The 16050-nt window shown below is 48.3% G+C and overlaps 1 long non-coding RNA gene across 1 annotated transcript; it reads right to left on the bottom strand.

Moving 5' to 3' along the window:
* Positions 1-12666: 12666 nt before the first annotated feature.
* LOC144106346 (uncharacterized) lies at positions 12667-14569 on the bottom strand. Its single transcript, XR_013308978.1, has 3 exons — positions 13617-14569; positions 13339-13426; positions 12667-12701 (listed from the first exon to the last, which is right to left on the bottom strand). It is a non-coding gene; the product is annotated as an uncharacterized LOC144106346 (long non-coding RNA).
* Between the last annotated feature and the right edge of the window lie 1481 nt (positions 14570-16050).

Here is a 16050-nt window from a genome sequence, read left to right as displayed (position 1 = left end):
CAGCCCAGTTGCCCTCTACGACTTCGGTCTCATCCGTGCCGTCCTCACTGGCATCGCTTCTTCGGCAGTATATATCGTCCAGGAGGGGGGTCTCAAAGGCCTCAGTGCTCGCACGATTCGCATCGTCGGCTCTGTTGACGTCATCTCTGGTGCAGCCGCCGTAGGAAGACGTCTGAGGACGCGGTGCCAGCTCCTCCGTACGCAAGGTGCCGCCGTGGTATTCGGCGGCGCTGAAGTCTTCGAGCACCCCTCCGCAAATGGTCGGGTTATAGCCCAGGAGGTCTGGCCAAACGGCGTCCCGAAGCCATCGTTTCAATCTTCCACCCACGTTCAACGGTTGATCTGTGTCGCTGCTGACGCTCACTGAGAGTTGCAGACGCCATATGTTAGGGAGGTATATGGAAAAGTAAGGAAATGGGTAGATGTTCGGTCAAAAGACCTCAGGCTAATGGCTTCATTTTCACCGGTTTCGTGGTACCCATATGCAGTCCAGTAGGATCTAAATACCTATTAGTTAAAAAAAAACCATCGTCCCCATCAAAATTTTCTGGACCTTAATATGATGCTCGCATGGAAGCTGTTTGGCCTGAAGACTTTTGAGCCAGTTTGCACTGCATTGAACAAGAGCAACTTGGAAAGGAAGAATGGCCGACTAATGAGACTAAGTAGGGAAACAGGGAATGTAACATTGTGCAAACGACTGAAATCATTAAGCGGTTACTTCCTCCAAGGGAAGAACCAAGCAGCGGACCGCATTCCAATAAAATCGGTTGTTAGTTTATTGTTTCTCGATCTACTTCTTCTCCCAGACCTCTTGGTAGCTTAATTCTTTAAACAGGAGATGCGGCTTTCAAATAGCGAAAAATGGCCAAAAATTTGGATTTGTGAACATCAAAGTATTTGATCGTGTTACTCGTTTTAATATGCAGTAACAAAGTTTCATTGCCTGATTCTACCTTCAAGTAGTTCACAAAAGTGTTTTATTAGAAGGTCTTACATATCGTAAACCGTTCATATAGTCGGCATTTTTTGAACCCTCTGTGTCTTTCCGTCTTTTCGCTGTTGCGACTAAGCGGCGCGAGCTTTGCTACGGCAGAAACCTTGATTTATTGTTTTCAAGTCTAGCGCCTTAGCGGGACACCAAGCCAATCCAAAAAGAGAAATTTTCAAGGTCTTGCCATGGGGCCGCCCCGCGTCGGCGTTGGTCACCTCAGTGATTGCCCTTAGCAAGTGGCAGTTCGCGCGGTATCTGCTTTTGCGCTCGCATAGCAACTCTCTCTCGTCTAGCGTTATATGGTTTTGGGCTCCGTAGGATTCTTCTTTAGGACGCCTTCATTATTACGAAAGGTTATGTTTTGATGGGTTGCTAGCTAGAACCACGTTCTGCACATAACTTCATTTGCCAACTTATAACCAAGGCTGTGAACTGAACATTGCTGCCTACAACGTATCATCAGGTGCTGCTAACCAGTTAGTTCTAAACTACTGAGCACACAGCTGATATGGTGCATAGTTTTCTTTAATTCCGGCTTCGTTGCGCAGGAGCCTTTTCATAATATCCAAGACGTACAAGGAAAGAGCTGTTCCTCGCTGGCTGTCAGAAAACCCGTCAAGGGACTTCTTTGTCGGAGCACCGGTACTGATGCCGAATCGTCAGTGCCTGCAGCGAAAATAACAGATACGAAAGAGTGACGAAAGCAAAGAAAGTATTCAGCGCAAACTCTTAATCTTTTCAGGCACCATTCGTCATTTGTTGTTTATGCAGATGCTTTTTTCTTCCGCCCAAACTGAGTGTGTCCTGAAGCCAACTAATAAGCTTTTCAAGAAAAATACCCGCTGCTATTTATACATAGACATACAAAAAATTTCGTAGATATGCTAGAACGGTTGCAGATGAGTACCAGAAACGTCAGGGAATCCCATATTTGCTATTCTATACATGTTGAGATGATGCAAGAAAAGTAGTGGTAAAATGACGTTTACGGAAGGTAAAAATTGCCTACAAAAGTTTGGTGGAAGCTGTGTTATCAAGCTCACTCGTTTCAGAAATGTTATATACGACATTCGCTCTGGGGCACAATAAGGGCCGCAGGTTGCGACATAAAAAAAACTGAAAACTGGCTGAAGCACATGCATCAGTGCTGCCTGTAGCCCAGGCTAAGAAGAAGCTATAAATTCACAGTTTACACAGGTGTTTACATACACATCGAAGCGTTCAACCTGATCCAACTCCTTCGAGTCGCCGGCTATTCAACATAAGTAGCCATGAATTTCAATGTTCAGCTTTTCACACACCCAATTTTACTGTGATCAGAAAAAGGTTTACGACACCCAAGACAGAGAGGTTAGTTTGATGCAAAATACCCTAGCCTGCAGCACTTTCCCCGGAACGGAAGTTAAAGGAGAGAGCCATAAAGTGTTATAATGGTAGCAATTTATAGATAAGATTGGTGCGCGCCTGCGACACGACGTGGCTCCTGGTAGTCCGCTTCGCGCTGTGAAGCCAAGCACCACGCCCTGCAAGAACCCAGTACAACTCGGTTGACTTAGAAGCGGCCGTAGAGTGTGTCAGAGGTTTTAAAGATTCTAGGTCTCCAGGCGCATCATATGTCACAATTTAACGACCACTCATTGAGCAAGTGCTGCCTGTACAATCCTAGTACGTGCGCTTCCTCAATGACCCAGAATCATCATATTTGTAAAAGCCTCTTCATTCAGATAAAAAAGACCCCCGTGTTTCGCATTTGATGCTATTGTCTAAGGAAGAAAAGTGCGAACTCCATACATCTGTGGCCCAGGGCTATCTCCTGTGTATGTGTCTGTCAGCCTATAGCAATGTCTTAGCATTCCAGTACCCTACGCCACACCATTCCTTTTGAAAATAAAAGTCATTGCTGTGTCGTTCAAGATAGCATGCGACGCAGACAACCGCTGAGCTCGAGGTGCAGATTAACAGTGCGTTTATTGGGCGCTTGCGCTCTTATATCAGCCACCCGGCTGGCCGGCTTGACCAGCATGGTTGCCAGTCTTGAAGGCCCTGGTTCCCAGATTCGATACATCTTTCTCCCTCTAAAAACAGAAAAAAACTAGCACAATACAACAGCAGATCGATTCAAGCAATTTGATGAAAGTCCTTTTGATACACGAGGCGGGTGGGCTTTTTCCTTAACCGGGTGCTCCGGCGAAGCCCAGCGTCGTCCGGCTCGGAATTCATGGTTTCCAGAGGACTATGTTGCCCTGGCTCAGGATGCTCTTGAGGCGTGTGGGCAGCCGTGGCTTGATCGTCACACGTGGGGCTCGAGTTGCCCAGGGACTCCTGTGGTGCCGCAAGCCTGGAAGAGAAGCACAGTCGCTAGCACTGTCTTCCGTACAGTCAGGAATGGTTTCCAGTGAGGGGTCGAACTCTTCGTTTGTTCGCAGCAGATGTTGACGGTTGGTGCATGGTGATGGAAATGGTTGCACAGTGCTAGCAGACGGAATGGAAGAGAACACAGAATATGTCTGTTATTCTCTTGCGTCTCGTTTGTTCGCTCTGCTCGGTCGTTTCCATCTATGGTTGCATTTCGCAAAGGTTCCCTTTTTGTTCTTTGCAGACATGCCGGCTTAGGGTCTCACACAAGGACACCACGGAGCCGCCTCAGCAACTGCGAGCTCAGAACTCTGGTCTCGGTCCGGCATCCATGTACCGCGCAAGATACTCCCTTCTTGGCTCGCGTTGCTGCTGCCTCCCGCCACAAACGCTGTACTGTCGGCTGCTTTGACTGCACTGCATCGCAGCGTCGTTTTCTGCGTTTTCGGTAAGCGAGACCGCGACTTATCGAAACGTGAAAACTGGCATGGCTGCAGATGAAAGCAGTACCCCCTAAGGCTGCTCAATACCATGGCGCCGCTGGAAGTCTAAGATGTAGTTCAGTCGAAGCTCGCGTGGAATAAGCCACGTTCGTTCCCGGCAGTGCAGCCAGTGTACAGTGTGACCCTCGGACGACTTTGAAACACTCACGGCATCCATGGTTGCAAGAAGAGGCTTGATCGGTCTGGTTGGTGCATGTTGATGGAAACGTCCGAACAGCGCTCACAGACCGGATGGAAGAGAACACAGCGTGTTCTCTTCCATCCCGTCTGTTCACGTTGTTCAGGCGTTTCCTTCTATGGCTTCATTTGGCGAAGGTTTCTTTTATCTTTCCAGATATCGTGGCTCAGAGTCTTCCTTGGATGAGGAGAGCACGGAGCCGACTCTGGAAGTCCGAGCTCGGATCTGTGGCCCCGGTCCGGCGCCTATGCACGACGCAAGGCAGTCCCTTCCTGCCCCGCCCGTCTTTTTAGCTCTCTTGATACCAGGAGTAGGGTGGTAAGTGCAAATGAATCGAAGCCGGCGTGGCATGCCACACTTTTGCTCCCGACAGTACGGAAAGTGTGCAGCGTGTCCGTAGGAAGCCTGTGTAGCATACGCCCGACATCCATGTTTTCCTCAGCGATAGCTGTTTGCGTGTTGTCCTGTGATGCACGCACTCCCTTGCACCCATGTGCTCTACACACAACTTGCATAGCCGCCATACTTTCTAAAATCCAGAAATATTCCGAGGGTAAATATTTTCCTTTCAATGTTTTCGAGTATATGTTCTTTCACTTCAAGAAGGGCCATTTCGGAGGACTTATTTTTTCTAAAGCCGAATTGTTCACTTGCTATTATGTTATTTACACTCAGAAAGCTTACTAGTCTTTTATGTATAATATTTTCCGCTTCCTTCGCAAAGATAGGGAGCACCGAGATTGGTCTGTAATTGTTCATATCGTTAGTGGAACCGCCCTTGTGTATAACAGCCACACGAGCTAACTTCATTGCGTCTGAGAACACTGCGGTGGAAAGAATAAGGTTCAGAATATGAGTGAGTGGACTATTAACTATTTCTGCCACGGCTTCTAGTGGACCGGGTTTAATATCGTCAACTCCAGAGGCGCAATGGTTCTTTAAACCCAAAATGACGTCCAGTATTTCATATTCATCAGTTGGGGACAAAAATACAGTATTTTCACAATGTGCTTTGACGAATTCCTCGCATGGTATCGCAGCGCAGTCATTTGCGGAAGCACCCACGTTAATAAAATGTTCGTTGAACAGGTTTGCAACCTCTTCTTCACTCATAGATTCGCTGTGATAAGAAACCCGCTTTGGGGAGTTCGATTTACACGTGATGTCTCTGACCGCTTGCCATACCAGACGAGGATTTCCTGCAATATTGGAAAACTTGTTCACATAGTATGATCTCTTTGCTTTCTTAATATCAGCATTCAATTTATTTCTCGCTTTCTTAAATGCGCGGAGATCGCCTTCACTTCGTGTGTCTAAAAACTTTTGAAAAAGGATGTTGCGGTTTTTTATTCTGTTATACAGGTCGTGCGAGATTTAAAACCGAAGGATTCATTGTACGCAGAAATAAAAAAACATCAAGAATGCCTTATTAGCGTTATTAGAATCCTTTTCCTTTGTAACGCTATCCCAGTCCTGTTGCATAATGAGTTCTTTAAACTTTGACATGTTTCTTTCCGAGTAATCTCTAATCAATATTTCTTTCTCCAGAAAAGAGCGTTTTTGCTTCGAAGGTATCAGACAGTAAATGGGTAAATGATCAGTAAGATCGCATATAATTGTACCTGATTTAACTTCATCGGGGCAGAAGCTTGTAATGCACAGGTCAAGTATTGTTTCAGAATTTGACGTGACGCGAGTAGGATCATTAATCACATTTGAAAAACCATACGACTCAAAGAGCTCTTGGAAATGCAAAAAAATAATATTATTTGGAGAAGCATTTATATTGAAATCCCCAACAAAGACACATTCGAGGTTGAGCTCGAGGCTACGTTCAAATATTTCTTCTGCAAACTGCATGAATTGCTTTAAACACCCAGATGGCGGTCGGTACACAAGAGCAAGTAGTATATTATAACAGTGAATAATGACGTACTCAAAATTTTCATTCACAATGTTATAGTTTGCTAGAATTTGATAAGGTAGTTGGCAACGCACATACAGAGCAACACCTCCTCCGCGCTTTGATGAACGGCACGCTGACACACAATCAAATCCCGGCAAGAGAAAACAGTCGTCAGATGTTAACCACGTCTCACTAAAGCAAATAAAGTCAAACTCGTGGTTTAAATCTGATAAAAGCAAAGTAACCTCATGAAATTTATTTCGCAAACTTTGGGCGTTTAAATGAAATAAAGAAAACTTCTGCTTATCCTTGAGTTGCTCACTATGGTGAGCAAAATTGGACATGAATGGCATCGCGTTTGCTTGAAAATACAATTGCCTGCGCTATCACCTCAGATTGGCGAGGTCATCCTTATCGCGGATGACAACTGCTCGTGCACCGGCTTGTTTCCGTACAAGCACCTTTCCATTCACGTGCCAAACGAACGCGTAGCCGGATTCCTTAGCCCATTCTTTTGCAACTGTCAGAAGAGTGCGAGTGTACCGAGTCATATTTTCACACATGTACTATCCGGTGTTGTCATCACGTAGCGCCTGCCTTTTTGCTAGCCAGGCATCACGAACCTCCTGCTTTGCGAAGCGAACAATTACGCACCGTGTTTTGCCCGGCTTCGCGGGAAGCCTGTGCAGGGCTGTTATGTCACTCGAGCACACCTCATCAAGTTCTAGTTTTGTGCCTATTTCATTCACTTTCTTTAGTAAGTCCTCGTTTTCCGTCTCTGGTAGACCATGGATTTCGATGTTCAGTCGACGACTGCGCCATTCTAGACTGTCAACGTCCTTATTGAGCTGTGCAATTTCACAGGCCCATTCAGCTTTCTCAAGCCGCTCTACACGCTTCGTGACATCCTTTGTCGACTTTTCTTGGGCTAGAAGACGTGTTTGAAACTCATCGAATTTATCTGAGAGCAGGCTGACGGATGACTCAAGCGACTCAAGCTTGCTGGACATGGCCAGAAGGGAGTCAATTTTACTTTCCATTGAAAACAGCCTAGTGATTAGTTCTCTATCGGACTGCTGCCCGTGCAGTGTATCCTCAGCTTTACGGCTGCCCTTACATGTTTCCCACCTCCAGGCCTTCCAAGCCTTTGCTCATTTCGAAATGAACGTTTCTTCCGAAACGCCTGAACATGATCCGACATGGTACGTAAATTCACACTCTGAGCAGCACAGTGATTGACAGCTGTCATCAACACGTTGTCGACATGCGCAACAGCGTAACATGATAATTGCGTGACACTCAACGGTAGCCTTGGCAGCAGCGGCAGGAACAAGAAGAACTATCGAAAAAACGACCAACCTGCAAATACGTGGAGCAGTAATTCAGGAGACGTGTGCGCTGGTTGCTGCCGCTGCTGCCAATGCCAAGGAAACGCCCCTTGCTGAAAATTCGCCGGACGGTGTCGGCGATACCGCTGACGATTGTTCGTGCTTTTCACCGTGAGGCTCGGCGTTATGCAGGATTCTCGAACGCTGTCCGAGATCGATGTTATTCGTCGTGCACCTCTGGCTCGGCAGCTTGCCCCGTACAGATGTCGGGCACCGTGCTCAGTGGACGGGCTCGTCACCTTGTCGCGTACAGATTACAGGCGTCGGGTAGTCTGCAAATACGTGGAGCAGTAATTCAGGAGACGTGTGCGCTGGTTGCTGCCGCTGCTGCCAATGCCAAGGAAACGCCCCTTGCTGAAAATTCGCCGGACGGTGTCGGTGATACCGCTGACGATTGTTCGTGCTTTTCACCGTGAGGCTCGGCGTTATGCAGGATTCTCGAACGCTGTCCGAGATCGATGTTATTCGTCGTGCACCTCTGGCTCGGCAGCTTGCCCCGTACAGATGTCGGGCACCGTGCTCAGTGGACGGGCTCGTCACCTTGTCGCGTACAGATGACAGGCGTCGGGTAGCCTGCAAATACGTGGAGCACTAATTCAGGAGACGTGTGCGCTGGTTGCTGCCGCTGCTGCCAATGCCAAGGAAACGCCCCTTGCTGAAAATTCGCCGGACGGTGTCGGTGACACCGCTGACGATTGTTCGTGCTTTTCACCGTGAGGCTCGGCGTTATGCAGGATTCTCGAACGCTGTCCGAGATCGATGTTATTCGTCGTGCACCTCTGGCTCGGCAACTTGCCCCGTACAGATGTCGGGCACCGTGCTCAGTGGACGGGCTCGTCACCTTGTCGCGTACAGATGACAGGCGTCGGGTAGTCTGCAAATACGTGGAGCAGTAATTCAGGAGACGTGTGCGCTGGTTGCTGCCGCTGCTGCCAATGCCAAGGAAACGCCCCTTGCTGAAAATTCGCCGGACGGTGTCGGTGATACCGCTGACGATTGTTCGTGCTTTTCACCGTGAGGCTCGGCGTTATGCAGGATTCTCGAACGCTGTCCGAGATCGATGTTATTCGTCGTGCACCTCTGGCTCGGCAGCTTGCCCCGTACAGATGTCGGGCACCGTGCTCAGTGGACGGGCTCGTCACCTTGTCGCGTACAGATGACAGGCGTCGGGTAGCCTGCAAGTACGTGGAGCAGTAATTCAAGAGACGTGTGCGCTGGTTGCTGCCGCTGCTGCCAAGTGTCGCTTTCTTACGGGTGCGGGTTGTTTCAACCTCTCGCAAACCCAGTCTCGAAGAAAGGCCTATCCTCAAGGCGCACTTTCTCACAAACTGTCATCAGTAGACGGACGGACAAAAACTCGCGTACAAAGGTCGTCTCTCGCGTCTCCCTCCCCTGTTCATGCGGGCTGAGGTTGACTCGTGGCAACGACGTGTCATTATTCATGTTTGCAGCTAGCGGGAAAATGTCTTGTTGACTGCGCCTGAAGCTGTCAACTAGCGCCAGAGACACCCTACACTTTGAGCAGCGTCGCCACAGACATGTGAAAAAAGCCATGCGATGCTAAGCGGACTATGATGGCTCTCACCAACCACATGCGCCCGCCTCGCGGCAAGAAGGTGCACAATGGGATGCATCCTGACGTCTATGTTCCTGGAGGGTGGTTGACCTTTCCCGTATTCTCGGAATTCTCCGCTGTCTGGCTCCCCTTATCCCGTGACTCGCCCCCTTCTCTGCTGTCGGAGGGAGGGCAGAAAAAAAAACACAATGGACATTCCTTTATCGCGAACCCTGAGGCCGCAAACAATTCATAGCACCGCCAACTTCCCTGCAACCTTCAGCTGTGGTGGGCGTACAAGTAGTAGTAGTAGAAAGTGGATTATTCAAATAAGAAAAAGGAAGGAAAAGGTATTTGCTAGTCCCGGCATCTGCCATCGGTATTGAAGCACCTGAGCTGGCGCAGCGGAAATAAAGGATAGCTGGCAGAATGGAGAAATGAAATGAAAGAGGTGAGAGTACAGATACAGAGGATAGGAGGGAGAGGTAATACAATCAAAAACTATTTACACAATAATAAATATGTACAGGTTGCGCGCGTGATTAGTTGATGATGCAGCAATAAAAACATGCGCACAGCACAATGTTCACTACAGCTGGAGGGGGCGTCCAGCTGTTAATTGTCCAAGGCGTACAAGCTCGCTAACACTGTTCCTGCTGTTCAAAGGAATAAGGAGAAGTTCATCATCCGAGAACTCGGCTGGCGTTCGATTGTGCATGCTGTTGGGCTCAGGATAGCTTCTCGTTGTTTAGCTTACTATCAAATGCAGCTCACCAGTACCCCTCAAGAAAAAAAAAAATCTGCATCTCAACGATACCATCCTATGGGGCAGAAACATGCAAGGTAACGAAGTCTATGGGGACACTAATGTTACCGAGTGGAATGCGATTGCAATGATTTCACAATCGTCGTGGTTTCTGTATCAATTTCTCTGTTTCTCTGCGGCAGTTTCTTTTGAAATTGTCGCTCCATCACCATATTCGGACGTGTAGCGCCGAGGTTTGCACTTATCGCACCTTTTTCTCATTCCGATTCCGATTCTTTATCTCTGTTGCTCTCCACCCGGTGGGTGTGTTCTGATGACGTCAAAAGGCCACGTGACTTCTCTCGACCAATCATTCATAAAACTGCCACCTGCCACAATTAACAGGTTGTGATGACGTCACAATTTCACTTGAACACTCCGGACCAATAAAAGAATTTCGTGGCACCTGACATATGCGGTGTTACTCGGTGACTACTCTATCGCTATCTCATTAGAAGGATTGAACTTGAATCAAGGGCAGGACAGCGGAGCAATTAAATAAAAAAAGTACTGTTAAGAGAGAGGAATAGAGCAGAGCGGGGAAGGGAGAAAGCGCGTGTTAATCAATGCCGACAGAGAACGTGCATGTCAGTTGAGATAGAAAACACAGACTTGTATGAGCCGCAACAAGTCTGGACCCAATCTTATGGCAAAATTATTGAGCATGAATAACTGGGTGAGCGAGCCGATTTTTGACTACGCGAACAAAGTGAGGCCAGATCGCAAGGCCATGCCAATGTGACGCACACATGTGTTGACTCATGCGCTTGGGAAAACAGCGGCCTGAAACTGCACAGCTTTACTTTCGGTTCGAGATATCGCGGGTGTCTCAATTTTTATTTCCTGCAACTGTGTGCACTGTGGTGCTGCTTTGGCGTAAGCGGACTAGGTACTCCTCTCTCTACGTTCAGTTTCTGGCAAGGCTGAAGAAATCTAAACAATATAGTTATGAGCCGTGTCACTGGCTATAAACGGTGTTTTTTCTTCGCGTGTATGTGTACACGGACTATCTCCTAAAGGACATAGCACCACCCCAATTAAACTTCCCTGCTCTCCTTCGGATGGGGACGTCTTTTAGCAGTACGAAGAGTACTTCAGGTCTTCGTCCGGCGACACGTTGCCGGTTGGGGCAGCAGTTCCAACTTCTCAAAGCAAAACTTATTTATTAAAGACGGCACTGACATAAAAAGGCAGGTGAGTAAAAGGCAGTTTAAAAAAAGGCTGTTTAAAAAAGGCTGTTAAAAACGGCCGAGCTTGAGACTCGGCGCGCTCGTCCCAAGTCGTCGTTTCCCGCAGGTTTTAAGCCCTTCGATAATTGGGCGGAGCTTGAGTAATCTAGCTCTCGCCCAATTTGGACCAATAGCAAAGCAAATGCATCGTATGTACTAGTGGGCGGAGCCCAGGGCCCGCCCCGGGCATGATCGCTCCTGGTAACAGGTGCGGGAGGGGGGGGAGGGGGGGCATTGGCCCCGTGGGCTGTCGCGAGCCCAGTGGAATGCGCAGCTCTCACCCTAAGCGGGCGTCACGCCTCGACGTACATTCCTCGACTCCCCGTGGGCTGTCGCGAGCCCAGTGGAATGCGCAGCTCTCACCCTAAGCGGGCGTCACGCCTCGACGTACATTCCTCGATTCCCCCCCCCCTTCCCCGGGCATGATCGCTCCTGGTAACAGGTGCGGGGGGGGGGGGGGGGCATCGGCCCCGTGGGCTTCCACTTAACCCCGATGTTCACTCGCGCTGCAGAGCATCATGGTCGTCACGTGATTTCGGTGATACAGAAAGCGGGCGAAGCACGCGTAGCGCCTCTCCCCCTGGCGGTCACTTCCGAACTTCTGTCCGGGCACGTCGCCAGAGGAGCGCATTGAGTGAGCAACGTCTCGACTGGTACGCGTACTTTTCGCACCGCTGGCGCTCTTTCTCTCATTGTGAGCACGTGCCGTCCTGCTCGCAAATGCACAAAAGAGGGGTTGCCGCTCGTTGTGAGTCATGGCTGGAATTCCGCGACTTTCAAAGAGTGGAGAAACTTATTGTTCGGTTGAGGGCTGCCATAAAAAACGAAACAGGAATATTAGCCAGAATATTTCTCTAACACAAATGGCCAAGAGCTGTCAGTGGAATGCTAGATATTTCCTAGACGTGTTTTACATTATTGGGGGAAAAATTAATATTGGTAAATTGTAAGGTACTATAATGGAAATATTGAAAGTAATGGTCCATCCGTTCAATGTGCAGCAAATTCTTTGAAAGGTTTTCATTCACTCACATCGATCAGTTGACGATACCAAAAAAGTAAATAGAAAAAAATACAAGCCTGTAAATGAGAAATTATTGTAGTCAAATCTTCCAGTTCGCGAAAAACTGCGTTCATACACTCATTCCTGTTAGGAATGCTTTTGTTGGAAATGTTGAGACGAGCTAACGAAACTCCTTTTCATCTTTTTTTTTTGTCAGTAAAGCCCTCCGCCAGTCAGGTAATACAAAAAATTAATTTGGAGACTGACATCAATAGTTGCGTTATGCAGACGCGTGTGAGACAAGATCAATAATCGCCTCATTGTTCCGACGTGTGACATGTAAAAAATTTCTAAGAATAAAAGTAGTCGAAATGTTTCTTGCACACGAGTGAGTATTTGCATGTGAGCGATGGTGCTGCACATACATTGTTTTTGGGATGCGCGTGCGCTGTGATAGGCATTAAAATAAATATATCAACCATTTATCTCAATCATAGTGATTAACCAAACTAGAACAGCTGGTAGGCGCATTTCGCGCGCGTTTTTCTTTTCCTCTTCCGCATCGCGCATCGCCTTATGGGCACTTCATTTTATGTTCAAGTAAAAATTATCTTCATTATTATGCAGCGAAGAACGTAGCGAAATTCCAAATATTTGGCCAGCAGAGTTGCATGCACCGAACTGCTCAGCCACCCAGCAAAATTAAGTATTTTGTGCCAGTCCCGATTCACAAAATAGCACGTCCAGATGGCTTGTGTTGAACGGGAAAGTAAGAGCCGGCCTACCTGCAGAAACAAAAGGCAACGTAAACAAAACGGCACAAACAAGCAAGTTGCGCGCGCATGCCGACAGCATCCAACGAATATTACTATTGGCCTAACAAATTTGTTCTGCACCAAATAATTAAATTCTCTGACATTTGCCCTTTAGGTGTAAGACGAATATCGTGGATATTTTGCGTGTGCGGCCGGCAACGAGTGACCGGACGCTTACCCTGTGGCAAAGGGTAGGGATGTGGGGTACGGTAGGCACGAGTCACGCACGATCGCTCATCCATCCATAACATATGTCTAGGGACATAACCGGGTGTAGTAATCCGGCGTGAAGTATGTAGGAGTAGCCGGGTACAGTAAGTGGTCAACGGGTGCGGGTGTCGGGATTAAGGGTGTTTAGTTGGAACGGGGTTTTATGGTGCATAAGAGGATTTTGCGCCTCAGGTTTAGTATGGCGGCTATGCAAGTTGTGTGTAGAGCACATGGGTGCAAGGGAGTGCGTGCATCACAGGACAACACGCAAACAGCTATCGCTGAGTAAATGAAAAGAAACCAATGCAAGTAAAAGAATTTGCAATGAGCTTTGCAATAAAACGTAACTATAAGGAGGTCAAAACGAAAGTAAGAAATGCTTATTGAGAAAGCGTACTCAAACAACGGGAGAGTTGAGGCTCCGATACTGAAGTGCTGGGTTCAAAGAGGGGAGAGCCTCGAGGTGACGAAGACACGGCAGCTATCTGGAAAAGAAAAATGAATAATACATGTAGAACAGTAAAGCAAGGCGGTTGCAAACGACACATTTTATACGACGCAGAACTCCTAAATACCGCTCATACATACAATGCAAACAAAACAGAGGGAGAGTCCTATCAATAGCTAACTGACTTGGCCTAACAGACAACCAAGGTTTGCGAGCAGTTTGCTTACTTGGACTCTCAGGGCATCGATGCGCCGCCTCCCGCAGTCGATGGCCGCGAACAGGGACAGGTGAAGGCGGCAGCTCTTTGCACCACGTCGGCAGTAGCTCGGAGCTGGCACACAGGAGTCGTCGCAGCGGCGATGACGATCCGGGTCAGCAGGCCATCGCGTCGATGTCCAAGAGGCGCCGACTAGGCACTCGCGTTGGATTGACTGGAAGCAGCAGCGTAGAGACCGTCGGTGTCCACACCCGGCTGGTAGGCCCCGGGAAGGAGGTGAAGCCCATGTGCCGCCGTGATGCACAACCGGTGATTAGAATGTTATTCTGCACATGTCTTCAAGGAGGTCATTCATGGGCCACATCGTTGAGGCATGCCAGATTTCTTTTTTTTTAGAACCCATGCTTCGCCTTTCTCTTCTGAGCACGTTCCACAAGTTTTCATGTTTTCCCTTTATTTCAACCAAACGTCCGTACTGACTCAAGACACAGTGACGCACACAGAGCATCTCTATATACCCAAATAGAAAAACGGAAAGCCTCAGATACAAAGAGGCAAGTCAAAAACAAAGCAAACGAAGGCAGGGAAAAAAACCGAAGTACACAAAAAGAATCGAAAGTATTGTAAAGAAGAAAGCAGCCTTGCACACCGCAAAAGAGCCGGACTGACGTCCACCTTGCCTGGTGAAGGGGCCCCCTTGAAAGTATGCAAAAGGTGTTAATTAGCATATACAGGTGATCGGGAATGACTGCACCGATGAGAAGGTGTGCTTTTGAACTGCACAGGCACGAATAATACAGTTTGTAGTAATTGGGAATGAGCGATTTTGATCAAATTGTTGTGTGGTTTGTAAAGTAACGCCAAACAACTGGACATTCGACCAGATTGGTGCAATCAACAATGAAAGGCGAAACTTATGAAGTGAATGGAAACGCCTATAGCTCGTAATGATGTTGCCGAGACGTTTGCTTGAAGGAATGTACTTGCGGATATCAAGAGTATTACCAACACAAAAGGAATGCTTGCTGTGTGATATCCGACTGACTCCAGTGTAGGTGCAATACATGCACGACTTGTGCGAATGTGGTGAAGTGGAGATAAACCCTGTAGTGTGTGGCCATACACAAGGACACCATATGCTGCTGAATTTGATGAAATAAGCCTAACATGGGTGACTGGTAGCAATACGAATAAGTAGGACGGAGACAAGCCCGAAAATAACAATTTATATTGAACGAGCGGCGAACAGACCAAGCACTAACTGTAGTAGATTCATAGCAGACTTGAGTAGATACAGCTCTTCTGTGGAAAGGAGGCATACGTGAGGCAGGAATTGAACATCCTGCGTGTTGCATGGATACCGAACAGGGCCAGACATCAGAGCTCGTACTTTCCGACGCGGCTCAGGGAACTTAAGTTGGCGTATCTGCAACGACAAGTGGAAAACATGGATGTCGGGCGTATGCTACACAGGCTTCCTACGGACACGCTGCACACTTTCCGTACTGTCGGGAGCAAAAGTGTGGCATGCCACGCCGGCTTCGATTCATTTGCACTTACCACCCTACTCCTGGTATCAAGAGAGCTAAAAAGACGGGCGGGGCAGGAAGGGACTGCCTTGCGTCGTGCATAGGCGCCGGACCGGGGCCACAGATCCGAGCTCGGACTTCCAGAGTCGGCTCCGTGCTCTCCTCATCCAAGGAAGACTCTGAGCCACGATATCTGGAAAGATAAAAGAAACCTTCGCCAAATGAAGCCATAGAAGGAAACGCCTGAACAACGTGAACAGACGGGATGGAAGAGAACACGCTCTGTGTTCTCTTCCATCCGGTCTGTGAGCGCTGTTCGGACGTTTCCATCAACATGCACCAACCAGACCGATCAAGCCTCTTCTTGCAACCATGGATGCCGTGAGTGTTTCAAAGTCGTCCGAGGGTCACACTGTACACTGGCTGCACTGCCGGGAACGAACGTGGCTTATTCCACGCGAGCTTCGACTGAACTACATCTTAGACCTTCAGCGGCGCCATGGTATTGAGCAGCCTTAGGGGGTACTGCTTTCATCTGCAGCCATGCCAGTTTTCACGTTTCGATAAGTCGCGGTCTCGCTTACCGAAAACGCAGAAAACGATGCTGCGATGCAGTGCAGTCAAAACAGCCGACAGTACAGCGTTTGTGGCGGGAGGCAGCAGCAACGCGAGCCAAGAAGGGAGTATCTTGCGCGGTACATGGATGCCGGACCGAGTCGAGAGTTCTGAGCTCGCAGTTGCTAAGGCGGCTCCGTGGTGTCCTTATGTAAGTGAGACCCTAAGCCGGCATGTCTGCAAAGAACAAAAAGGGAACCTTTGCGAAATGCAACCATAGATGGAAACGACCGAGCAGAGCGAACAGACGAGACGCAAGAGAATAACAGACATATTCTGTGTTCTCTTCCATCCCGTCTG

The sequence above is a fragment of the Amblyomma americanum genome, chromosome 1 (assembly GCF_052857255.1).
Source record: "Amblyomma americanum isolate KBUSLIRL-KWMA chromosome 1, ASM5285725v1, whole genome shotgun sequence".
Lineage (NCBI taxonomy): Eukaryota > Metazoa > Arthropoda > Arachnida > Ixodida > Ixodidae > Amblyomma > Amblyomma americanum.
Note: the sequence above shows the minus strand (reverse complement) of the source record. Positions and strands in the feature narration are given on the sequence as shown.